We start from the raw sequence: 27,265 nt of genomic DNA on the forward strand, positions 1-27,265 counted from the left end.
CCATGGTATTGACGTGTGGTATTGAGCCAAGTAAAGGATATTTGATCTCGTCTAAGAATACCATCGGCATTAGTATGGTTTTGACATGTGGTATTGAATAAGGGCTAAGCTATATAAGGAGATGAATATCAAAGTGGTAGATGTGTGCTGGTGATGAATATTTTCATGAATATTTAGATCTGAAGCAAGTGTGCATGTAATGGGCTATTATTGATTTGTTTGGTCTAAAACTAAGTATGCACTTGGGAATTTGATGATGGATCAGATCCAATAGATCTGAAATGACAATGTTGATTATGGGTTGATTTGATTAGTGATGATAGTGTCTTGACGTGTGATTTTTATGTCTATGCTGAGATCTGGGTATGTCTGAAGTTTTTTGATGTAGCGAAGGTTTGTGCCATTAATTGCAGATCTGTGCGTGGGTTTGATGACCTGAAAGGCACGTACACACGCAGTTTTAATACTGGTAAGTAGCATATATATTCAAATATATACGTGGGTTTGATTCTGGAGAAGCACATAAACAATTGTAAATGATTTGAGGAAAGCATGTATATAAGCTAGGGTTTTGCTTAAAAAGATGTTTGATCAATTTAATCAGTCTTGTTGTTTTTCTAATGTTTGTCAATGAACTCTTACTTGATAATCTGGGCTTAATAGTGATGTTTTTCGTGAGGATTGATTGATTGAAGAATGATGAAGCTACTAGTTTTTTTTTATTAAAGATCAAGGATGGTTATGTAATTATTTCAGAATGATGCAGTGGTTCTATGTATGATTCAGTGTTTGTTTCAAAGTGATAGTGGTTCAGTTTCAGGGTTCAATGTTTTAAGATCTGTATGTGGGTATGCTTCAAGGAAGTCACGTATACATGCAGGTTTGCTACAGTAAAGTAGTGTATATATTCTAATAGTTTATTGATCAGGTCTTTTAGTTGATTTAGTAAGATGATGCAGTGTTTGGGTTTAGTATTAGTACTCTAGTTACAGTGATCTAACTGTTCTGGTTGTTTGAGAATAAGTTGATTGAGTTGGGTTTCATTTAATTAAGTGTTTGGTCGATTTAGTTGATTCAAAGCTTTGTTGTTTTAGTTGATGATTGAGTGATTTGTTGTAGTGATTAGTTTCAGTTTTGATATTTGGTATTGGGCTTAAATGATGGTAGTCGGTCTAGTCTGAAAATTTTATGAAACATAGCCTACAAGTTGTGATTTTTGTAGCAGGAGGATCTAGTATGAAAATTTATGAAACGAGGTCCACAGAAGTGTTGAGGGTTGGAACCTTTAGTGAGGGAGTTTAAGCTTCCTTCCAGTCGTAGCTGGTAAATCTAATCATGGGGTTGGAGCTCCCTTCTGATGGGTGTCAGTAAACGAAAGCAAGGGGTTGGAGCTCCCTTCTAGTGGGTGCTAGAGAACGAGAGAAGGTTTTAGACTTTTGCAGGTGGGTGCCTGCATGCTGGTATGATTCTATGCCAATACAATATTGTAAGCATTTTTCTTTATAATAAAAGAAAGACAGAGACGATAGCAGCGGTGGTTTTTTCCCACACTAGGTTTCCACCTAAATATCCTCGTGTTCATGTGTGTTAATGTGTTTCTTATATGTGATGGTTTATTTTGTTCCTAATGCACATGGTTACTGTTTATTTAATGTCTAATGAAGTATTGATGCACTGGCTCAAGATAAACAGATGATGAATTAACTGAAAAGTAAGTTTACTGGATATACGCTAGTGGTCTAAATAATAGTCACATGCATATGCGGGTTCCCTTCAATAAAGTTGCGTACATAAATCTAGTGTTGTAGTGGCTACAACCACCCTCCAAAATTTTGCCTTAGCTTCATTTTGGAGCCTCCCTACCAACCATCCTCAGCAGCATGTCTCACCTTGTCAAGTACACAAGCTTCAGTGGTTTTCTAGCATGTTGTTAGCCTATGCATGATAGCTTGATACATCCCCCTCACAGGTTGTTTCTCCAGACTTGGTCTAGCTGTAGGTCGAGCAGCTCTCTCAAGAAATTGTGCAATTCTAGAGGGGAACCAGCCTTCCCTCCAGAAATTGTGTAATTCTGTCTGTCAACCTTCACTGGAAAAACTACGCAATCTGTCCTAGTAGGACTCCTCAACCCAGAAATTGCACAATTCTGGGTAGCAGTCAGCTGCTCAGCCCAAAAATTGTGCAATCCCTTTGGCCAACCAGCCCAACTCCCTCCCAGAAATGCACAAAATTTCCCCTCAGTCAAGCAGGTTGTTGCATGTGCCATTAGGTTGACTGGTTCCACCCGGAACCGAGAAAACTTGACTTGCATGCCTGGTCTACTTTTTCCCGAAATAGCAAAAAGCAACATGCAAAAGAATCCCTATATTTTAGGGATCTATTTTTAGCATCTAGAGGTTACATGCAAAGATCGTTTTAGAGTCTTTCCTCCAAGTGTTGCTTTTTCCTAGATTTGTGGCATGCGCGTCATGAGCCTCAAACTTATTTATTCAACGCTTCAGAGCTCACTTATTCACATCGATCTTGGAGCTCTGACATCTCACAGCACATCTAGGAGTTTTAGACACATCCAGCTCAGCTATTCACGGGTAAGTCCTCTTAACTTTTCTTTTGGAGCAATTTTGTCGCTTTTTGTGTTTTGGCTTGTGTGAGTATTCTTTGCATGATTTCAGTGAACGCTTGCTGTCGTTTGCATGCATATTAGCTTGTACGAGCATTGTTTCAGTTTTTGTTAGCATCTCACTATTCTCACATGCATGACATTGTTTTACACGAACGGTCATCGATTCGGTGACTCGCTTCACACACATGCATGTTGTTCCGTTTTCTGAATATTTCATTCACTATTTGCATGCACGATCATTCACTCCTACTTACACTCAGTATTGTCATGAATTCACATTCACATTCGATTTCAGTTGCCCGTCGGCTAGTTTGGGCAGTCTTGGCCCAGACTCTGCCTCACCAAGATAGCATTATGCAATCCTGAGAGGGAAGGCTCTACCTTCTTCTCAGAAAATGTGCATTTATGCCCAGTGATTGTCCTCTAGTCTTTAATTGTGCAATTATGAGGGGTAGTGGCTGTTGTCCCAGAAAATTATGCAATTCAGTCACTTGGCCTACAACCCTTGCCAGCAGAAATTGCACATTGCACAATTCCAGCAGCTAGCTAGCCTCCAGATAGCCCAGACTTCCTTTTGCGCAGTTCTGGCAGCCAGTCTCTTGGCCTCCTAGGAAAAATTGTGCAATCCTTGCCAGTCAATCCCCAGGTATGTTGCATGTCGTTCCTCAAGTTTTCTTTGGTTTTAGCTAACAGATTTCTTGCCATGCATGTTGCTATGTCTCTAGATCTAGCAAGTGTTCATTTGCCTCTCAGAAGTTCAGGATCAATGGCCTCCAAGAGAGCAGGATCAAAGGACACTGACGGAAGTGCAACTGGAGCAGCAGTTGAGCGAGTGTCTACAAGTTTGTCAATATATGAAGACACCAAGTTGATTGTAGACAAGGACATCAAGCTGAAATGGCAAGAGGTCAATGATGCATTTGCAGGCACATTTGGGGAAGATCTTGAAGACCGCCAAGTCTATGTGAACATCCACAAGTTTGGCTTGTACCAGATTGCATACAGGTATCTCATGCTCCCATGCGTGGACATGATACATTGGATCGTCTCGCACACTGATCCCGAGATGATGACATTGAGCAGTGTCAACGAGATGGAGATTTCTACCTTCAGGGCACAAGATTATGAATAGATGTATCATATGTCGAAGCCTATGATCACCATGGAGACACCCTTTAGCATACCCAACAATAATGCCAACTCCAGAGATATCTTGAAGAACTGGGTGAAGGAGTCAGCCAAATTCAGGACGACACCCAACCAGGTCTACAAGACAAAGATATTGCAGAAGGTGTATCAATACTTGGTCATATTTGCATGTCGCTTGTATGGCCAAGAGAGCATGGAAACCTTCCCACAAAGTTGGGTAATCACGTTGGACCAACTGGCCAGAGAAGGAAAAGCATGCAAATTGTCCAACATGTTGGCTCACCAGCTGAAGGAACAGATAACAAGAGCTTAACAGTCGCCCAAAGGTCAGCAAGCAAAAATCTACATGTCTGCTTATATCTTGGATGCAATCTATGCCCGTCAGGAGTTCCCAGGCTTGAAGTGGGCATGGAAATTGGTGGAGACCTCTGTGAACACTTATTGTAAGATGTTGTCTGAATGCAGGTTCAGAGGAGTTATCACATAGCGATCCAATCATTTTGTGACCCCGGTGTACAAGATGATATTTGAACAGGATCCACCCTGCATGTCGAAAGCAGCAATGGAGGAACTGATTGACATAGCAGATTGGTATGCCTCATCATTCGGCACCTTCATACAGATGTACAGTGTGGAGAAGACTCTGCATATTCTACTAAAGTTTTACTTGGACAAACTTGTCATGCAGGAAGTATCATATCACATCTCGACAGGATTGTTAGTTAGGCTGCACCGGAAGAAGAAGGCACCTTGGCCCACTCTTTCATTGTGGATCGGACTATATGAGATACGGAATTTCAAGCATGCGGATGTCGAAGCAGAGGATATGAAGAAATATCCATTCGACGCCCGAAGTTACAACTCGTATGACCCACATTGTCTTGTGAGAGACCACTGCACGACAGTACAGTTTACTTGGATCCACGGGTCATTTCATTGGGAGGAGGAAGATCCATGGAGATATTGTCACAACTTCTCTAGACCCAATGAACCAGTTGGCCTCGTTATGGAATGGTTAGTGTGAAGCAACATCCTGGAGAGCACCCGTAGCAGCAGCAGTAGAGGTAAACATACAAGTGCATGACAAGGGAAAGAGGAAGATTGTTGACAGCATGGAGGAGGAACAAAGCTCCAAGTTCTGAGCAAACCCAGTTGTGCAAAAAACATATTTAGCAATAGAGACAAAGAGGAAACAATGCGATGAGAGGAACATGTAAAGGCAGAGAGAAAAACATAGAATGGAGGAAACAAAGAAGTATTTGCATGAGTTGAAGGAGCAACTCCGAAAGGAATAGGAGATGCGCAGACAGGAGAAGGAAGCGCGGGAGGAACAAGTAAAACAAGGGGTGAAACATGTATAGATAGATGAAACTGCATTCGTACAGGTAGTCGATTCATCTGAATAGCTGGCACCAGGTAGATAGGGTGAACCATCACAGGAGCAGGACTTTTCTCAAGAGATTGAATAATCACTTGAGCAAATGGATACGGACATGGAGCAATAGGAGTTAGAGCAAGACATCGACCTCATGCCTCACCACCAAGAGGTCAATCCACCAACTTCACCACATCGAGAAGAGGAACAAGTCCCAAGCGACCAAGGAGACACTAAGATCCTTGGAGACAATCCAGAGGAGGAGATGCACAACATCTCATTCGATGAGTCCCAACATAGAGTTGTGCAATCTCGCGGAGTGTCGACCCAGGATGATCATGCATCTCCTACATAGTTTGAGGAATGAGTGATCATGTCTGACATGTGCAAACATCCAGCAGCATTGGTCGATACTACTAGATCATATGTCGAAGCCACTAGCTCGAGTGTTTGCTTCCTGATAGCTAAGAACAAGCGAATGGCTAAGGAATTACAGACGGCCAAGCAGGGAGGAGAATTGGTTACAGCATCCACCCGAGCAGAGTTGAAGAAGGCAATACTATATGAAGTATTGTGCCTTGACACAGTCATGTAAGCATTGTATTCCAAGTTTCGTACCATGCATAAGGAAGTTGTCCATCTCAACGGTTGGCAGCAGCGATGTGTAAGCAGAGCACATATCTTGTCGAACGTGCATGCTGTTGTTGATTACATGAAAACATGGAAAATGAGATACAAGGGAGCCCCACTACACTTGACTAAGATGATGAATCCCAAAGTGGTCAAGCTAAAGGCACGCTTCTGGAGTCAGATCTAGAACTATGAAGATCTCTCGCAGCTCATCACTAGTCTACAAGCTTCCCATGCACGGGTATTCAGGGGTATGGATGTTGTTATGTGTGCACATGCGATCCCATCTATTGGGACACTCACCCAAGTGAAGACAAAGGCACAAGTCCTCTTGGAGCTTGACTCATACTTTGACGAGTTGATGCGCATAGCCACCAGCCCAGACTTGGTGATCAGTGCAGACACCATGCACAAGTATGTTGTTGGTTTGGCCACACTCAAGACAATGATGTGCATGCTATCATACGAGTTGGACAGAGGAGCCCGGGCAGTGTACCCGAATTCTATGGAGTCAAGAGTTCATTTCCATAAATATGTCACCTTAGAGTACATGGACACCATCGCGGAATACCGAGCTTGGCATCAGTTCATTACTATCGACCACCATGAGGATGTCGAAGAGCTGGTCTTCCAATAGTTGTCTGAGTCATAGTGATGTCTTGCATGGCTTGCTCAAGCCTATTTTGTCTCACATGGGTACATGTGCAGATTGTATGTAATGTCTTGTCAAGTGTAAGTCCAAGTGTCGATTGTTGGATGTAACAGTCATAGAGTAGATGAAGAGTCATGAGGGAATTTGAACTGTCACAAAGGGGAATGTCAAGGGTCACCCCACTCTTTGCTATATATAGTCCCTCATATATCATTATAAGGGATTTTGGTCAGCCAAGATTCCAATAGGAGTATCTTAGAGAAATATTAGATAGTATTGTAATGAGCCTTGGCTTCTCCACTGTGTAGAGCTAGTATATCTCTTTAGAGGAGCATGTAGTTGTGGTTGTAACATTTCGCTATAAAAACTAGTGGTTGGACATGGATGTATTATATGATTGGAACTTACACTTCTTAATATAACAGAGCCAACACGTTTCATGCATATGTCATATTGTATTCTGGCTATCTTGTTTACTCTAAATGATATATGTATCTATTTTCTTACCCATGCATGTATGGATTATTCTGTATAAGTATTTATCAATCTTACTGAAATGCGCTAATTGGTTTAACCATCACTTTGGATTGTTCGCTATCTTGCTTTCCATCTTGTGATGCATCTTCGCTCGTGTATTCCCTTCCAAGCCGTGTACTATTACAGGTTTCCAAGGGGCACACTCACCCCACTTTCCCTGTGTTAGAACCGTTCATGAACCTTCCTTGACTCGTCGTAGTTGTCACACCCTTACTACCAACAAGGACATCTTACTTGCCTCTGTGTGAAACCACGGTTAAGGCGATATCGTACGACCCACTACTGGGACTCCTACACCAAATGGTCTAAGGTCTAATTGGAACTTCTTACCGGGTAGATCCCCTGACATGTTGGCGGGTCCAACACCGTCAACATTTCTGGCACTAGAAGGAGAGCCAAATGACAAGTTGTGTCCTGTCATCCTATTTGAACCTTTGCACATCTATCATGGATTTTGTTACATTCATCCCTCCACGATTTTTTTCACATGTCTAACCTCTCCACATCACGAGGGAGTTTTTTGATCTCTTTCCAAATTCACGTATGATGGTGAAGGCGAAGTGGCCTGGCATGTGTTCATACATGACTTCCTTGCCATGCTTGACGAGGAATATGGATGTTCTGATGAACAGGCCAGTCTGCTTCTTGCACATGCACTTCGCGAATCCCCACGACGATGGTGTTGTAGCCTATCGGCTGACATCGTGCACTCACTTGAGCATTTTTGTGATCTCATTGAAGATACTTTCCATCATTTTGATCTAGACCATCTTGACCAAAAACTATTACAACAACAGAAGGCTCTGCATGAATCGCCTGATTATTTTTGGCAGTGCTTCCGTGTTTTGCAGTTTCAAGGTCCGAGAAGCCAGATGAAATTCCAGTATCTCATTGACAGGTTCGAGTATTGTCTTATCAAATTTGTCAATCCCAAAAGGAAATATGAGCCCAAGCCTCGCTCAGCATGCTTCAGTGATGGAGCTGCGTAATCACAGATGGGTATGGTCACAGTCACGAGTGAATGTCCGTTGTCCCCTCATCAAACAACTCCACCACTGCAGACTGATGTGAGAGAACAGGCACACACATTTGTTCAACAGTCACATCTACCCAACATCACTTCACTTAATTTTCATGCAGATTTGGTTGTGATTCCATAGAGTTGTCACATGCATTTTGTACCACAACCTTCGTCTTCGTACTCGGATGATCCTCCGAATGATACTGTCTTGTGTTCTTCCATTCCGTACTCTACACCTGTTGTGAATGAGGATCAAGCCATTGATGGAGTTGGTGTTGCACAACCAACATGCGCTGTCATTCATGAAGAGTATGATTGGGAGCTTGAGCATCAACAATCAGCGAAGGATGACTCCTTTCTATCCGAGCCTCCTCCATTCTTCCCTAACCTCTTTAGTGAACCTGCCATCCATGATTTCGCATGTGTATCTCCACCTACAGATGCACCCATTGTTGATCACTCGCAAGACACACCGGACGTCAATCCATCATCTGACAATGGAGAGGATAAATTATTCATTGAAAATCCACTTGACTTTTCATCTACTTTTTCCGAAAACACATAGGGTGAATTTGTTCACTTCTCATCTACCCCTCTGTTTGATTCATAGATCATGAGGATGCCAATGAAATCATTGATTTTACTGATCGTAGTTGTCGTTATCTATTTTCTCCCATATTTTATCACGATGATGATTCTATTGCAATTGATTTTTCAAAGCCACCTGTTTATGATGATCTATCTGTCTACGAAGTCTAAACCCCCCAGACTGTCGAGGCACTTCAGCCCGAGCTGATGGTTATGTCAAGCCCTCACTGTCCTAAGGTTGGTTTCACTTCCGATTAGGAAATTATTGAAACACCCAAGGCTCCTCATCACTCATCTGTATGCATTGAAGATCAATTTCACACACAGATCATACTTCCTCCACTCGAGCTACACAATCCCATCGCTCATGCATTGGAGGAATCTTACATTGCAAGCACACGTACACGATGCAAGTTGTCTTTGTTTCTTTCGTTTTCTTGCATGTCACAGTCAAGAGTATGTGTATGCTTCACAACTTCATGTAGTGTCGTACAGCACCGTGACAAGTCCACGGACTTCATTTCATGTACTTGCACTCACTTATGTTCTGTGGACACATTAGAACATGAAGTGTGTTTGTCTGCATTGTTATATCTTTCTTGTTTTCTAGTTCGCACAACCGGGTTGCTCGCAAACCATGCCTTCACCAACATGATTCAACCAATGTGCCAATGGCTGCATTGGAAGTATCACTTCACTTGATCAGACCCATGCACCGTTAGCTTAGGAGTAGGAGTAGTGTTTTCTTTTGGTTGTTTGCTTGCATTCTTGTTTACTTACTTACCTCGCATTTTTGTTTGTTTTCTTGTTTGTTTTCTTACCTGCTTCACTTTCACATTTACTTCTACTTTTTCTTTGTTTTATGTTGTTTGCTTTTTTTTGTGCTCGTAGGTTAGTTTCGCATGAAACCGTGTGTGACTCTTGAAACAAGTTGGGTAAAGTACAAGAGGACTTGTACAACTATCAACATTTGGTTATCTGTGGTCCGCTCTCTCATGTAAGAACTTGTTATCTTCGCTCTGTGATACGTCAATGGAAAATACGTATTGTTCGAAGTGAACTTTAGTGAAAACACAACGCTTGTGCGCTAACTAGTGTCACCTACTCTAGTCGGTTTTTTTGGGTTAACCCTTGGCAACTCAGTCAAGTAGAGTAAGGTGAGGGGGAAAACCTTAACATGCACGTCAAAGGTATATAATAAACTACTTCTGTGAAAGAACAACCTCTTCTGCTCTCAATAAGTCGGGATCCCTCTTCCGCCTCTGAAATGAATAAGTGTTGTGCACAATTATGAAAAATGAAAAATGAAAAGTGAAAATTTTCAAAATGAAAATGAATAAGGCGAAAGAAGAGAAAGGCTTCCTGTGTAGAGAGGTGATGCAAGTGACTCTGCCGAGGTACTATCCAGGCCTCCTTGCAGCGGAGCAACACTAGAGATGAAACTAAGACTCTGACGACTATACTGCTTGTGCACCACTATGCCCCTCAACCCCAATCGAAACAACTGTGTTGGATTGGCTTGGAATGTGTGTCAACAGACCAAGAGCTTGATAGATGCTACATCTTACAATCAAGCAAGTGTGGAAAACAAGACAAACTAAGAACTGAACAATACTTCCAGAGGTGTTAGACTTTCTTTTCATGAACAAGGTCCATTCAGAGAGATGGAGTTCTACCAATGTGTCGCCAAGTGTTGTAGCATCTACAACCACCCTCCAAAAGTTTTCCTTAGCTTCGTTTTGGAGCCTCCCTACCAACCATCCTCAGCAACATGTCTTGCCTTGTCAAGTACACAAGCTTCAGTGGTTTTCTAGCAGATTGCCAGCCTATGCATGATATCTTGTTACATCCCCCTCATAGGTTGTTTCTCTGGACTTGGTCCAGCTATAGGCTGAGCAGCTCCCTCAAGAAATTGCACAATTCTGGAGGGGAACCAGCCTTCCCTCCAGAAATTGCGCAATCCTAACTGGCAGCCTGCTGGGCTCCAAAATTGCGCAATTATGCATGTCAACCTTCACTAGAAAAACTATGCAATTTGTCCCAGCAGGACTGTTCAGCCCAGAAATTGTGCAATCCTTTTGGGCAGCCAGCCCAGCTCCCTCCCAGAAATGTGCAAATTTTTCCCTCAGTCAAGTAGGTTGTTGCATGTGCCATTGGGTTGACCAGTTCCATCCGGGACCGAGAAAACTTGACTTGCATGCATGGTCTGCTTTTTCCCAAAATCGCAAAAAGAAACATGCAAAAAAGCATCCCTAGATTTTAGGGAACTATTTTTAGCAGCTGGAGGTTACATGCAAAGATCGTTTTAAAATATTTCCTCCAAGTGTCGCTTTTTCCTATATTTGTGGCATGTGCGTCATGAACCTCAAACTTATTTATTTGATGCTTTAGAGCTCACTTATTCACATCGATCTTGGATCTCTGACATCCCACAGCACATCCAAGAGTCTTCGACACATCCAACTCAGCTATTCACGAGTAAGTCCACTTAACTTGTCTTTTGCAGCATTTCTGTCGCTTTTTGTGTTTTGGCTTGTGTGAGTGTTGTTTGCTTTATTTTTGTGAACGCTTGCTATCATTTGCATGCATATTAGATTGTACTAGCATCATTTCAATTTTCGTTAGCATCTCACTGTTGTCTCATGCATGACACTATTTTACATGAACGGTCACTGATTCGGTGACTCGCTTCACACACATGCATGTTGTTCCATTTTCTAAATCTTTCATTCATTGTTTTCATGCACAATCATTCACTCCTACTTACACTCAATATCGTCATGCATTCACATTCGCATTTGCTTTTAGTTTCCCATCGGGAGATTTGGGTAGCCTTGGCCCGGACTCTGCCTCACCAAGACATCATTGTGCAATCCTGAGAGGCAAGGCTCTGCCTTCCTCTTAGAAAATGCGCATTTCTACCCAGTGACTTTCCTCTAGTCTTGCATTGCGCAATTCTTAGGGGCAATGACCGCTGGCCCAGAAAATTACGCAATGTAGTCACTGGGCCTGCAACCCTTTCCAGCAGAAATTGCGCATTGTGCAATTTTAGCAGCCAGCAGGCCAGCCTGGATTGCGCATTGCGCAATTCCAGCCACCAGCCAACCTCTAGATAGCCAAGACTTCCTTTTCTATAGTTTTGGCAATCAGTCTCCCGGCCTCCCAGGAAAAATTTGAAATCCTTGCTAGTCAATCCCCAGGTATGTTGCATGTCATTCCTCAAATTTTATTTGGTTTTAGCTGACAGATTTCTTACCATGCATGTCACTATGTCTCCAGATCTAGCAGGTGTTCATCCACCTCTCAGCATTTCAGGATCAATGGCCTCCAAGAGAGCAGGATCAAAGGACACTGACAGAAGTGAAACTGGAGTAGTAGTTGAGCAAGTGTCTATAAGTTTGTCAATATATGAAGACACCAAGTTGATTTTAGATAAGGACATCAAGATGAAATGGCAAGCGGTCAATGATGCATTTGCAGGCACATTTGGGGAAGATCTTGAAGACTGCCAAGTCTATGTGAACATCCACAAGTCCAGCTTGTACCGGATTGTATGCAGGTATCCCATGCTCCCATGGGCGGACATAATGCATTTGATCGTCTCGCACATTGATCCCGAGACAATGACATTGATCAGTGTCAGCGGGACAGAGATTGCGACCTTCAGGGCACAGGATTATGAACAGATGTACCATATTTCGAAGCCCGTGATCACCATGGAGACACCCTTCAACATACCCAGTAGCAATGCCAACTCCAGAGATATCTTGAAGAACTGGGTGAAGGAGCCGACCAAATTCAGGATGACACCCAACCAGGTCTACAAGACGAAGATACTGTAGAAGGCGTATCAATACTTGGTCATCTTTTCATGTTGCTTGTATGGCTAAGAGAGCACGGAAACCTTCCCGCAATGTTGGGTAATTGCATTGGACCAACTGGCCAGAGAAGGCAAAGCATGCAACTGGTCTGACATGTTGGCTCACCAGCTGAAGGAATAGGTAACAAGAGCTCGACAGCTGCCCAAAGGTCAACAAGAAGAAATATACATGTCTGCTTACATCTTGGATGCAATCTATGCCCGTCAGGAGTTCCTGGGCTTGAAGTGGGCATGGACATCGGCAGAGACCTCTGTGAACACTTATTGTAAGATGTTGTCCGAATGCAGCTTCAGAGGAGTTATCACATAGCTATCTGATCATTTTGTCACCCCCGTGCACAAGATGATATTTGAACAGGATTCACCCTGTGTGTCGAAGACAGCAATTGAGGCATTGATTGATATAGCAGATTGGTATGCCTCACCGTCTGGCACCTTCATATGGATGTACAACGCAGAGAAGACTCTGCATGTTCTACCGAATTTTTCCTTGGACAAACTCGTCATGCAGGAAGTATCATATCACATCTCGGTAGGATTGTCAGCTAGGCTACACCGGAAGAAGAAAGCACCTTGGCCCACTCTTCCGTTGTGGATTGGGTTATACGAGATATGGAATTTCAAGCATGTGGATGTCGAAGTAGAGGATATGAAGAAATATCCATTCGATGCCCAAAGTTACAACCCGTATGACCCACATTGTCTTGTGAAAGACCACTGCATGAGAGTACAGTTTACTTTGATCCACAAGGCATTTCATTGGGCAGAGGAAGACCCATGGAGATATTGTCACAACTTCTCTAGACCCAAAGAACCAGTCAGCCTCACTGTGGAATTGTTAGCGAAGCAACGTGAAGCAGCATTCCGGAGAGCACCTGTAGTAGCAGTAGTAGAGGTAAACATACCAAAGCACGACAAGGGTAAGAGGAATATTGTCAATAGCATGGACGAGGAAAAAAGTTGCAAGTTTCGAGCATACCCACTTGTGCAGAAAGCAGCTTTAGCAATATAGGTGAAGAGGCAATAGCACGATGAGAGGAACGCACAAAGGTAGAGAGAAAAATGGAGAATGGAGGAAACAGAGAAGGAGTTGCATGAGTTGAAGGAGCAACTCCAGAAGGAACGGGAGCTGCGCAAACAGGAGAAGGAAGCACATCAAGAATAGGTACATTAGGGGGTGCAACATGTACATATAGATGAAACTACATCTGTATAGGTAGTTGATTCATCCAAACAACTGGCATCGGGCAGACAGGGTGAACCATCGCAGGATCGGGACTTTTCTAGAGAGATTGAACAAGAACTTGAGCAGATGGATAAAGACATGGAGCAACAGGAGTTAGAGCAAGACATCGGCCTCATGCATCACGACCAAGAGGTCGATCCACCATCTTCACCGCATCCAGAAGAGGAGCAAGTCCCAAGCGACCAAGGAGACACTAAGATCCTTGGAGACAATCTGGAGGAGGAGATGAACAACATATCATTCGATGAGTCCCAACATAGAGTTTTGAAATCTCACAGAGTGTCGACTCCGAATGATCATACATCTCCTGTGCAGTTTGAGGAATGAGTGATCATGTTTGATGTGTGCAAACATCCAGCACCATTGGCCGATGCTACTAGAGCATATGCCGAAGCCACTAGCTCAAGTGTTTGCTTACTGATAACTGAGAACGAGCAAATGGCTGAGGAATTATAGATGGCCAAGCAGGGAGGAGAATTGGTTACAACATCTGCCCAAGAAAAGTTGAAGAAGGCAATACTGGATGAAGTATTTCCCCTTGACACAGTCATGTGGGCATTGTATTCCAAGTTTGGTACCATGCATAAGGCATTTTTCCATCTCAACGATTGGAAGTAGCGATGTGCAAGGAGAGCACATATCTTGTCGAACGTGCATGTTTTTTTTTAATTACATGAAAACATGGACAATGAGATACAAGGGAGCCCTGCTACACTTTCCTAAGATGATGAAGCCCAGAGCGGTCAAGCTGAAGGCATGCATCGGGAGTCGGATCCAGAACTATGAAGCTCTCCAGCAGCTCATCACTAGTCTACAGGCTTCCCATGCATGGGTATTCAGGAGTATGGATGTTTTTGTGCATGCACATGCGATCCCATCTATTGGGACACTCACCCAGGTGAAGACAAAGGCACAGGTCTGACTGGATCTTGACTCATACTTTGACAAGTTTATGTGCATAGCCACCAGCCTAGACTTGGTGATCAATGCAGACACCATGCATAAGTATGTTGTTGGTCCGGCCATACTCAAGACAATGATGAGCATGTTATTAGATGAGTTGGACACGGACACCATCACGGACTACCGATCTTGGCATCAATTCGCTACTGTCGACCACCATGTGGATGTCTAAGAGCTGATCTTCTAACAGTTGTCTGAGTCATAGTGATGTCTTGCATAGCTTTCTCAAGCCTATTTTGTCTCACATGGGTATATGTGCAGATTGTATGTAAAGTCTTGTCAAGTGTAAGTTCAAGTGTCGATATTTGGATGTAACAATCATAGAGTAGATGAAGAGTCATGAGGGAAGTTCAACTATCACAAATGGGAATGTCAAGGGCCACCCCACCCTTTGCTATATATAGTCCCTCATAACTCATTGTAAGGGATTTTAGTCATCCAAGCTTCCAATAGGAGTATCTTAGAGAAAGCTTGACAATATTGCAACGAGCCTTAGGTTCTCCACTGTGCAGAGCTAGTATGTCTTTTTGGAGGAGAAGGCGATTGTGTTTGTGATGTTCCGCTATCGAAACCAGTGGTTGGACATGGATGTATTGTATGACTAGAACTTACACTTCTTAATATAACATAGCCAACACGTTTCATGCATATTTCATATTGTATTCTAGCTATCTTGTTTACTCTAAATGATATATGTATCTGTTTGCTTATGCATGCATGTATGGAATATTATGTATAAGTATGTATGAATCTTACTTAAATGTGTTGATTGGTTTAACCATTACTTTGGATTGCTCGCTATCTTTCTTTCCAACTTGTGATGCATCTTTGCTCATGTGTTCCCTTTCAAGCCGCGTACTATTACAAGTTTCCAAGGGGCGCACTCACCCCACTTTCCATGTGTTAGAACCGTTCATGCACCTTCCTTGACTCGTCATGACTATCACACCCTTGCTACCAACAGGGACATATTACTTGCCTCTGTGCAAAATGGCGGTCAAGGCGATATCGTACAACCCACTGTTGGGACTCCTACACCAAACGGTTTGAGGTCTAATTGGGACTTCTTACCAGGGAGATCCCCTGACATGTTGGCAGGTCTAGCATCGTCAACATCTGGATATGAAATTGAAAAGTTTAATGATTTGAAAATACTGATTCATCCCCCCTCTCAGTATTTTTCCCAAAAATTGGTATCAGAGCAGGTCCTTCAGCAGAATCTTGATCACTTGAAGGAGATCCATCAAGATGATGGTAAAGAAGAAGATAGCTCAAAGGAGGGTTTTAGATTTAGTAACTGTTACACATGTCAGCAAATATTCACGCTTGGGAGCTACCCACTTTCTATTGATCAAGAATGAAGAAGATGGTAATAAAGCATTATCAGGTATGGACTTTTTTTTTAACTACAATCCATTTCCTTGTGGTAGTGATGGTATTTCAAAAGTTGAAGAAGGTGAGTCTGATCAGGAATGCCAATTACTTATGGCACTTGAAGATAGAAGTAGTAATGTGTCTGATGATAATTTCATGGATACCCTATAAGAAAAGGATATTCTTATTGAAGAAATATCCCAGCTTAATATGTGTTTAGAAGAAGTTGAATTAGCAGAAGAAACTTTGAAGAAACAAATCATAGAAAAGGAAGAACATAATGAGAAGCTAGAATACGAAATAGTAAGTCTAAGGAAAGAACTTGAGAAAGCAAAAAGTATTAATCTTAGATTTGCTAAAGGATATGAAACCTTAGATGAAATCATAAAATTTCAATGCTCTCCTCTTATAAATATAGTTCTCAGATACTGTGAAGAAACATCAAAGACTGTAAAGTATTCTATAGAAACAGGGAGCTATATCTATGCAGTAAAGAGAAGCATTCAACATCACTCCATCCTACAACAAAAGAATAAAAGACCAAATACTTCGAAGGAAAATTCTACTCGGTTCAATCAAAAGGAAAACAACACTAGAAGGTACTATACTCCCAGAAACTTCTCCTTTAACGGACAATGTTTCTCTTGTCGCAATTTTGGTCATAAGGCTGCTCAATGTGTTGCTTACAAAATGATCATGACCAAAGAAGCAAGGAAACAAAAGAATGAGGTTGGGGTAAAGAAATTCTCTTACAATTCCTTCTCCCCTCTTCAATATGAAATTGAATGCTCCTTTTGCAATAACTTTGGGCATAAAGAATCTGAATGCGGGAGCAAAGGACAATCAATACCTCAGGATAAGCAAATGGAAACAACATCTAAGGTATGGAAGAGCAACACCATCAAATCTGAGAATTGTGGTCTAGCTATATATGCAGGGGATCAAGAAAAATTGTGGTACATTGATAGTGGATGCTCAAAACAAATGATAGGTGATAAATATAAGTTTATGTCTTTTGATGAAATAAAGAAAGAAAATAATGTAACCTTTGGAAATAATGAACTTGCTGCTATCAAAGGAAAAGGAATTTTTTAGCTAACAGAAAAGGTTAAATTTGGAAATGTTTTTATTTGTTGATGGGTTGAAGCATAACTTGTTAAGTGTTAGCCAGATGTGTGACCAAGGGAATGAAGTGGTTTTCATATCAAAGAATTTTGTTGTTAGAAATCTTGATACAGGTAAAACCGTAATGAAGGAACAAGAACTCCAGGTAATGTTTATGTCTTGGAAGGCGGTCTAGAACAATGTTACTTAAGTAAAACAGAAGAAGGTTTGTTATGGCACAAAAGATTAGGACATATAAGCTTCACTCATATACATAAGTCAAGCAAGCTAAGAGAAGTTCGTGATTTTCCCAACACCTCTCTACTAGAGAATACTATATGTAAATCATGCAAATTCGGTAAGAAAACCAAGGTACAATTCAATGCCAAAGAAGGATTTGGAAGTAAGGCCCTTGAACTTATTGATACTGATTTGTGTGGGCCAGTGAAGAAAAGGTCACTTAGTGGTGAACAATATTTCATCTTATTTGTTGATGACTTTACTAGAATGTGTTGGATTGGTTTATTAAAGTATAAAGATGAAACATTTGATAAATTTAAAGTCTTCAAAGCTTTAGTAGAGAATGAGTTAGACTTGAAAATAAAATGTCTCATATATGATAGGGGAGGAGAATTCATATCAGATGAATTTTTCAACTTTTGTTAACAACATGGCATCAAGAGGTAGTTATCTATTGTGAAGACTCCTCAACAAAATGGGGTAGCAGAAATAATGAATAGAAAAATTCAACAAATGGCACATGCCATGCTTGATGATTACAAGACTCCTCGTACCTTATGGGGCAAAGCAGCACACACAACGGTAAATATTCTTGACAACGTTCATATCCATGTGAACAGTGATAAAACACCTTATGAACTTTGGTACGATAAACCCCCAAATTTTAAGCATTTTATAGTTTTGGAAGTATGTGTTACATAAAGAATAATAATGACAAAATTGGAAAGTTTGAAGCTAGATTTGATGAAGGAATTCTCCTTGGATACTCCTCTAGAAGCAAAGGATATAAATGTTACAATAAAAGACTTCAAAATATTGTTGAATGCATTGATGTTGTGATTGATGAAGCATCCACAGGTATCAAAAAGGAAGCACCAATAGATGACGAAGATACTCCTACAACAATCCAAAATAATGAGGAAGAAAGAATTAATGAAGCATTAGATGAAGGAAGTGATAGTACAGAAGCACCAGAAAATACTCCATCAAGGTATGTTCAGAAAAATCATCCAGAATCTCAAATTCTAGGTGGTAAGGAATCTAGAATACAAACTAGAAGAACTCTTGTTGGAACTGCTAGTCATCTAGCCTTACTATCCACAATTGAACCACAAAATGTAAATCAAGCTAGCAAAGATGAATGTTGGGTTAAGGCTATGCATGAAGAACTTGAAAAAATAGAAAAGAATCACACCTGGGAATTAGTTCCTAGACCTCATGATAAGAATGTTATTGGGATAAAATGGGTTTTCAAAAATAAATTGAATGAGAATGGAGAAGTAATTAGAAATAAAGCAAGACTCGTTTGCAAAGGTTATGCTCAACAAGAAGGAATAGACTTTGAAGAAACATTTGCACCTGTAGCCAAACTTGAAGCCATAAGAATGTTTCTTGCCTTTTCAAGCTTTCATCATTTCAAAGTTTATCAAATGGATGTTATATCTGTATTTTTAAGTGGGAACCTAGAAGAAGAAGTCTATATAAAACAACCTGAAGGGTTTATTCTAGGAAATGATGAAAATATTGTTTGCAAACTCAAGAAGGCATTATATGGGCTAAAACAAGCCCCTCATGCATGATATTATCGCCTTGACAGGTATCTTAAACAACAAGGATCCACTAAGGGGTCTGCAGATAGCAACCTATATATAAAGGTGGATGATGGTAAACTTTTAATTGTTGTTGTTTATGTGGATGAAAACATCTTTGGTAGCAATGAAGAATCAATGAGTCAAGGGTTTGCTTCAGTCATGCAACAAGAATTTGAAATGGCTTTACTTGGTGAACTAACGTACTTTCTTGGTTTAGAAGTACAACAAGCAAAGAATGACATCTTTCATTCACAAACAAAGTACCTCGAGAAAATTATGAAGAAATGTTAAATGGAAGATTGCAAACCGGTATGCTTGCCCATAGTGATAGGATGTAGTCTCAGGTCGCATGATGATTCTCCCGCAATCAACCAACCAGGATATAGATCCATGATCGGAATTCTACTTTACGTTATAGGAACAAGACCATATAACATGCATGCAGTTGGGATTGTTGGACGATTTCAAGCTAATCAAAAGTAAACTCATCTTCAGGTAGTCAAAAGAATCTTCAAATATCTACTAGGCACTCAAGAGTTTGGTTTATGGTATCCTAAAGATGCATATATTACTCTTCATGCTTATACAAATGCAGATTGGGCAGGAAATGTTGATGATAGAAAAAGCACTAGTGGAGGAGAATTCTATATGGGGCCTCACTTGGTATCATGGTTTAGAAAAAAACAAAGCTCAATTGCTTTATCTAATGCAAAAGCAGAATATGTTTTTGTTGCATCTTGTTGCACACAACTTCTCTGGATGATGAAAACATTGCAGGATATTCAAATTAATTGTTCTCCACCCATTTCCATTCTATGTGATAATACAAGTGCCATTAGTATTTCAAAAAATATTGTTATGCACTCCAAGACCAAGAATATTCCAATTAAATATAATTTTCTAAGAGAACAAGTGCTTGAACAAAAGGTCAAACTGGAATATGTTCCCTCAAAAGAACAAGTTGTTGATATATTTACAAAACCTCTTCCACGTGATGCATTTGAATATCTCATACAGAAATTAGGAATGGTCCCTGCTTCATCACTCTGTTGATTCTTCAAGTTCACGGGGAGCATTTTCTATGCTTCTAATGCATTGTTGGAATTATAATTCCTTGATACATAACGATGCCTATCAATGGTGATGTTGCTTATGTTTTTGAAGTTCTTGATTAATGATGAAGAAGTACATGTTGTTGTTCATGTTGTTGCTAACAGATACTTATGGTGCAAATCCTACATAGTATATGATGGTTGTTGTAGACTATCTTGGTCATGTTACCTCACTATAGAGGTCTTTGGTCTTTGTTATACACGTCATACATGTCATTTGATGTAAAGGTCATGATGTAATCATTGTCAAATTCAGTCATGTATGAACTATTGTGGACAAGTCTTTTTGGGCATATGATGTAATTTTTAACCCCATTGTGATTGGGTGGTTGATGTCATAATATGTAAACCCACTATGATTGGGTGATTGATGAAAGTTTGAGTCCTTGGTGATAGGAAAATTAATATGTAGGTGATTCATTGACTCATGTATTTTATTGTACATCCTTCTGAAATTTCAGCATGTGCCCAAGGGGAGCATGGTCAGCATTTAGTATTCATACTCGGTAGTTTAGATCTACAGTGCTCAAGAGAGAAGCCTTCATTCAAGTATTGGTTCGCCCTTTTCCCTTAATGTCAAATGGGGAGAGTAACTTGGTGTTTGAAAAGCTTGCTGCTTAGCTTGATGTGTTTTATAGGTACTTACAGGTGGTGGTGACCAAACACCAAAGTGGTTTCCATCAAGTCCAAAGGGAGATATTGTCGGCATGATGACTAATATGTTGTCCTTGATGGAAACCTACTTGATGAGTTGTCCTTTAATGGAAACCTACTTGATGAAGATGTCAACGGGATATTTCTACATGTGATAGAAAAGGATTATTAGTTCAAATACATAAGAATGATAAAGATGAAGTTTGAAGAAGTATACGCAGGTTTGGTGAAGAAAAGTCCGGTATATGCAAGTTCTATGAAGAAAATTCGTGTACACACTCAGGTTTGGCGAAGCAGAGTAGAGTATACGCGGGTTCTGTAAAGAAAATCCGCGTACACATGCAGGTATGAAGAAGAAAAGACACGTGCAGTTTCTGCACCATGGTATTATAAATACCAAGGGTCCTTACCATGGTATTAACCTATGGTATTGAGCCCAACAAAGGATATTTGATCTCGTATAAGAATACCATTAACATTAGTATGGTTTTGACCTGTGGTATTGAAAAAGGGTTGAGCTATATAAGGAGATGAAGATCAAAGTGGTAGATGTGTGCAAGTGATGAATATTTTCATCAATAGTTAGATTTGAATAAAGTGTGCATGTAATGGGCTATTATTGATTTGTTTGATCTAAAACTAAGTATGCACCCAGAATTTGATGATGGATCAGATCCAATAGATTTGAAATGACAATGTTGATTATGGGTTGATTTGATGAGTGATGATAGTGTCTTGACGTGTGATTTTTCTGTGTATGCCGAGATCTGGGTATGTCTGAAGTTTTGTGATGTAGCAAAGGTTTGTGCCAGTAATTGTAGATTTGTACATAGGTTTTATGCCCTAAAAGGCACGTTCACACTTGGGTTTAATATTGGTAAGTAGCGTATACATTCAGATCTATACACGGGTTTGATTCTGAAGAAGTGCATACACATGTGGAAATGCTTTGAGGAAAGTGCGTACATAAGCTAGGGTTTTTCTTGAAAAGATGTTTGATCAATTTAATCAGTCTTGTTGTGTTTCTGATGTCTATCAATGAAGTCTTACTTGATGATCTGGGCTTAATAGTGATGTTTTCGTGAGGATTGATTGATTGAAGAATGATGAAACTACTAGTTATTTGTGATTAAAGATCAGGGATGGTTCTGTGATTATTTTAGAATGATGCAGTGGTTTTGTGTATGATTCATGTTTCAGAGTGACAGTGGTTCAGTTTCAAGGTTCAATGTTTTTAGATCTGTATGCGGGTATACTTCAGGGAATTCGTGTATACACGCGAGTTTGCTACAGAAAAGTAGCATATATATTCTAATAGTTTATTGATCATGGATTTCAGCTAATTCAGTAAGATGATGCAATGTTTGGATTCAGTATTAGTACTCTGGTTACAGTGATCTAATTGTTATGATTGTTTGAGAATAAGTTTATTGAGTTGGGTTTCATTTCATTCAATGACTGGTTGATTCAGTTGATTCAGAGATTGGTTGTTTTAGTTGATGATTGAGTGATTTGTTGTAGTGATCAGTTTTAGTTTTGATATTTGGCATTGGGCTTAAACAATGGTAGTGGGTCCAGTATGAAAATTTGATGAAACATGGCCTACAAGTTGTGATTTTATAGCAGGTGGATCCAATATGAATATTTGTTAAAATTGGTCCACAGAGTTGTTGAGAGTTGGAGCCTTCAGTGAGGAAGTTGAATCTTCCTTCCAGTGGTAGCTGGTAAATCTGATCAGGGGGTTGGAGCTCCCTTCCGATGAGTGTCGTTAAACGAGATCAGGGGGTTGGAGCTCCCTTCCAATGGGTGCTGGAGAATGAGAGAAGGTTGTAGCCTTCTGCACGTGGGTGTCTGCGAGTTGGTATGAGTCTACGCCAGTACAATATTGTAAGAATTTTTCTTTATAATAAAAGAAAGATAGAGATGACAGTAGCGGTGGTTTTTCCCCACATTGGGTTTCTACCTAAAAATATTGGTGTTCATGTGTGTTGATGTGTTTCTTATATGTGATGATTTATTTTGTTCTTATTGCACATCGTTATTGTTTATTTAATGTCTAATAAAGTACTTATGCACTGGCTCAAGATAAATAGATGATGAATTAACTGAAAATTAAGTTTACTGGATATACGCTAGTTGTCTGAATAATAGTCACGTACATACATAGGTTCCCTTCAGTAAATTCATGTACAAAAATTTGGATATGAAATTGAAAAGTTTAATGATTTGAACATACTAATTCACCCCCCCCCCCCACCTCTTAGTATTTTTCCCAACAATTGGTATCAGAGCAGGTCCTTCAGCAAAAGCTTGATCACTTAAAGGAGATTCGTCAACATGATGGGAAAGAACAAGATAGCTCAAAGGAGGGTTTTAGATTCAGTAACTGTTACAGATGTCAACAAATATTCAATTTTGGGAGAAATCAAGAATGAAGAAGAAGGTAATAAAGAATTATCAGGTATGGACTTTTGTTCCAATTGCGGCCCATTTCCTTGTCTATGAAATAATGGTAGTGATGGTATTTCAAATGTTGAAGAATGTGAGTCTGATCAGGAATGTCAATTACTTATGGCACTTGAAGATAGAAGTAGTAATGTGTCTGATGATAATTTCATGGATGCCCTAGAAGAAAAGGATATTCTTATTGAAGAAATATCTCTACTTAAGATTTGTTTAGAAGAAGCTAAATTAGCAAAAGAAACTTTGAAGAAACAAATCATAGAAAAGGAAGAGCATAATGAGAAGCTAGAATGTGAAATAGTAAGTCTAAGGAAATAACTTGAGAAAGAAAAAAGTATTAATCTTAGATTTTCTAAAGTATAGGACCAAATACTTCCCAAGTAAACTCTACTCGGCTCAATCAAAATGAAAATAACACTAGAAGGTACTATACTCCCATAAACTTCTACTTTCACGAACAAGGTTTCGCTTGTCACAAGTTTGGTACTAAGGTTGCTCAATGTGTTGCCTACAAAACTATCATCACTAGAGAAGCAAGGAAATAATAGAATGAGGTTGGGGTAAAGAGATTCTCTTACAATGCCTTCTCTCCTCTTCAATATGAAACTAAATGCTCCTTTTGCAATAAATTTGGGCATAAAGAATTTGAATGCAGGAGCAAAGGATGATCAATACCTTAGGATAAGCAAATGAAAACAACATCTAAGGTATGGAAGAAAAAGACCATCAAATCTAACAATTTTGGTCTAAATTTATATGCATGGGATCAAGAAAAATTTTGGTACATTAATAGTGGATGCTCAAAACACATGACAAGTGATAAAGATAAGTTTATGTCTTTTTATGAAATAAAGAAAGAAAAGAGTGTAACCTTTGGAAATAATGCACCTGCTGCTATCAAAGGAAAAGGAATTGTTTTTCTAAAAGAAAAGGTTAAAGTAGGAAATGTTTTATTTGTTGATCAGTTGAAGCATAACTTGTTAAGTGTTAGCTAGATGTGTGACCAAGGGAATGAAGTGGTTTTCAAATCAAAGAATTGTGTGGTTCAAAATCTCTATATAGGAAAAAACGTAATAAAAGGAACAAGAAATCCAGGTAATGTCTATGTCTTGGAAGGCGGTTTAGAACAATGTTACTTAAGAAAAACAGAAGAAGGTTGGTTATGGCACAAAATATTGGGACATCTAAGCTTCACTCAAATACATAAGTCAAGAAAGCTAGGAGCATTTCGTGATTTTCCCAACATCTCTCTACCAGAAAATACTATATGAAAATCATGCCAATTTGGTAAGAAAACCAAGGTACAATTCAATGCCAAAGAAGGTTCTGCAAGTAGGCCCCTTGAACTTATTCATACTGATTTGTGTGGGCCAATGAAGAAAAGGTCACCTAGAGGTGAACAATATTTCATCTTATTTATTGATGACTTTACTAGAATGTGCTGGATTGGTTTATTAAAGTATAAAGATGAAGAATTTGATAAATTTAAAGTCTTCAAATCTTTAGTAGAGAATGAGTTAGACTTGAAAATCAAATGTCTCAAATCTGACAGGGGAGGAGAATTCATATCAAACGAATTTTTCGACTTTTTTGAACAACATGGCATCAAGAGGAAGTTCTCTATTACTAAGGCTCCTCAACAAAATGGGGTAGAGGAAAGAATGAATAGAACAATTCAACAAATGGCATGTGCCATGCTTGATGAGTTCGAGACTCCTCATACCTTCTGGGGTGGAGCAGCACATACAGCAGCAAATATTCTTAACAAATCTCATATCCATGTGAATAGTGATAAAACGCCTTATGAACATTGGTACAATAAGCCCCCAACTATTGAGCATTTTAGAGTTTTTGGAAGTAAGTGTTACATAAAGAATAATAATGATAAACTTGGAAAGTTTGAAGTTAGAGCTGATGAAGGAATTCTCCTTGGATACTCCTCTAGAAGCAAATGATATAAATGTTACAATAAAATACTTCAAAAGATTGTTGAATGCATTGATGTTGTGATTGATGAAGCATCCATAGGTATCAAAAAGGAAGCACCAGTAGATGATGAAGATACTCCTACAACAAGCCAAAATAATGAGGAAGAAAGAATCAATGAAGCATCAGATGAAGGAAGTGACAGTACAAAAGCACCAGAAAAGACTCCATCAAGGTATTTTTAGAAAAATCATCTAGAATCTCAAATTCTAAGTGGTAAGGAATATGGAATACAAACTAGAAGAACTCTTGTTGGAACTACTAGTCATCTAGTCTTACTATCCACAATTGAACCACAAAATGTAAATCAAGCTAGCAAAGATGAATTTTGGGTTAAGGTTATGCATGAATAACTTGACCAAATAGAAAAGAATCGCACTTGGGAATTAGTTCCTAGACCTCATGATAATAATGTTATTGGGACAAAATGGGTATTCAAAAATAAATTAAATGAGAATGGAGAAGTAATTAGAAATAAAGCAAAGCTCATTTGCAAAGGTTATGCTCAACAATAAGGAATAGAATTTGAAGAAACATTTGCACGTGTAGCCAGACTTGAAGCCATAAGAATGTTTATTTCCTTTTCAAGCTTTCATCATTTCAAAGTTTATCAAATGGATGTTAAATATGCATTTTTAAATGGGAACCAAGAAGGAGAAGTCTATATTGTATGGGCTAAAACAAGCCCCTCGTGCATGGTATTATCGCCTTGACAGGTATCTTCAACAAAAAGGATTCACTAAGGGGTTTGTAGATAGAAACCTATATATAAAGGTGGATGATGGTAAACTTTTAATTGTTGTTTTTTATGTGGATGACATCATATTTGGTAGTAATGAAGAATCCATAATTCAAGGGTTTGCTTCTATAATGCAGCAAGAATTTGAAATGTCTTTACTTGGTGAACTAACATACTTTCTTGATTTACAAGTACAACAAGAAAAGAATGGCATTTTTCTCTCATAAACAAAGTACCTCAAGCAAATTATGAAGAAATATGGAATGGAAGATTGCAAACCGGTATGCACACCCATGGTGACAGGATGTAGTCTTAGTTTGCATGATGATTCTCCCACAGTCAACCAACTAGAATAAAAATCCATGATCGGAAGTTTACTTTATCTTACAGGAACAAGACGAGATATCATGCATGTCATTGGTATTGTTGGATGATTTCAAGCTAATCCAAAGGAAACTCATCTTCAGGTAGTCAAAATAATCTTCAAATATCTACAAGGCACTCAAGAGTTTGGTTTATGGTATCCCAAAGATGCAGATCTTACTCTTCATGCTTATACAGATGTAGATTGGGCAGGAAATGTTGATGATAGAAAAAGTATTATTGGAGGAGAATTCTATATGGAGCCTCACTTGGTATCATTGTTTTGCAAAAAATAAAGCTCAATTTCTTTATCTACTATAGAAACGAAATATGTTGTTGCTTCATCTTGTTGCACACAACTTCTCTGGATGATGCAAACATTGCAGGATATTCAAATCAATTGTTCTCCACCCATTTCCATTTTATGTGATAATACAAGTGTCATTAGTATTTCAAAAAATATTGTTATGCACTCCAAGACCAAGCATATTATAATTAAATATCATTTTCCAAGAGAACATGTGCTTGAACAAAAGGTCAAACTAGAATATGTTGCCTCAAAAGAACAAGTTGTTGATATATTTACAAAACCTCTTCCACGTGTTGTATTTGAATATCTCATATAGAAATTAGGAATGGTCCTTGCTTCATCACTTTGTTGATTCTTCAAGTTCAAGGGGAGCATCTGCTATGCTTCTAATGCATTGTTGGCATTATAATTCCTTGATACATAATGATGCCTATCAATGGTGATGTTGCTTATGTTGTTGAAGTTCTTGATTAATGATGAAGAAGTACATGTTGTTGTTCATGTTGTTGCCAACAGATGCTTATGGTGCAGATCCTACATAGTATATGATGGTTTTTGTAGACTATCTTGGTCTTGTTACCTAACAATAGAGGTCTTTGGTCTTTTTTATACACGTCATTCCTGTCATTTGATGTAAAGGTCATGATGTAATCATTGTCAAATT

Source organism: Pinus tabuliformis, chromosome 9 (genome assembly GCF_031772625.1).
Source record: "Pinus tabuliformis cultivar Carrire ecotype Pingquan chromosome 9, CPIR1, whole genome shotgun sequence".
NCBI classification, from domain to species: Eukaryota; Viridiplantae; Streptophyta; class Pinopsida; order Pinales; family Pinaceae; genus Pinus; species Pinus tabuliformis.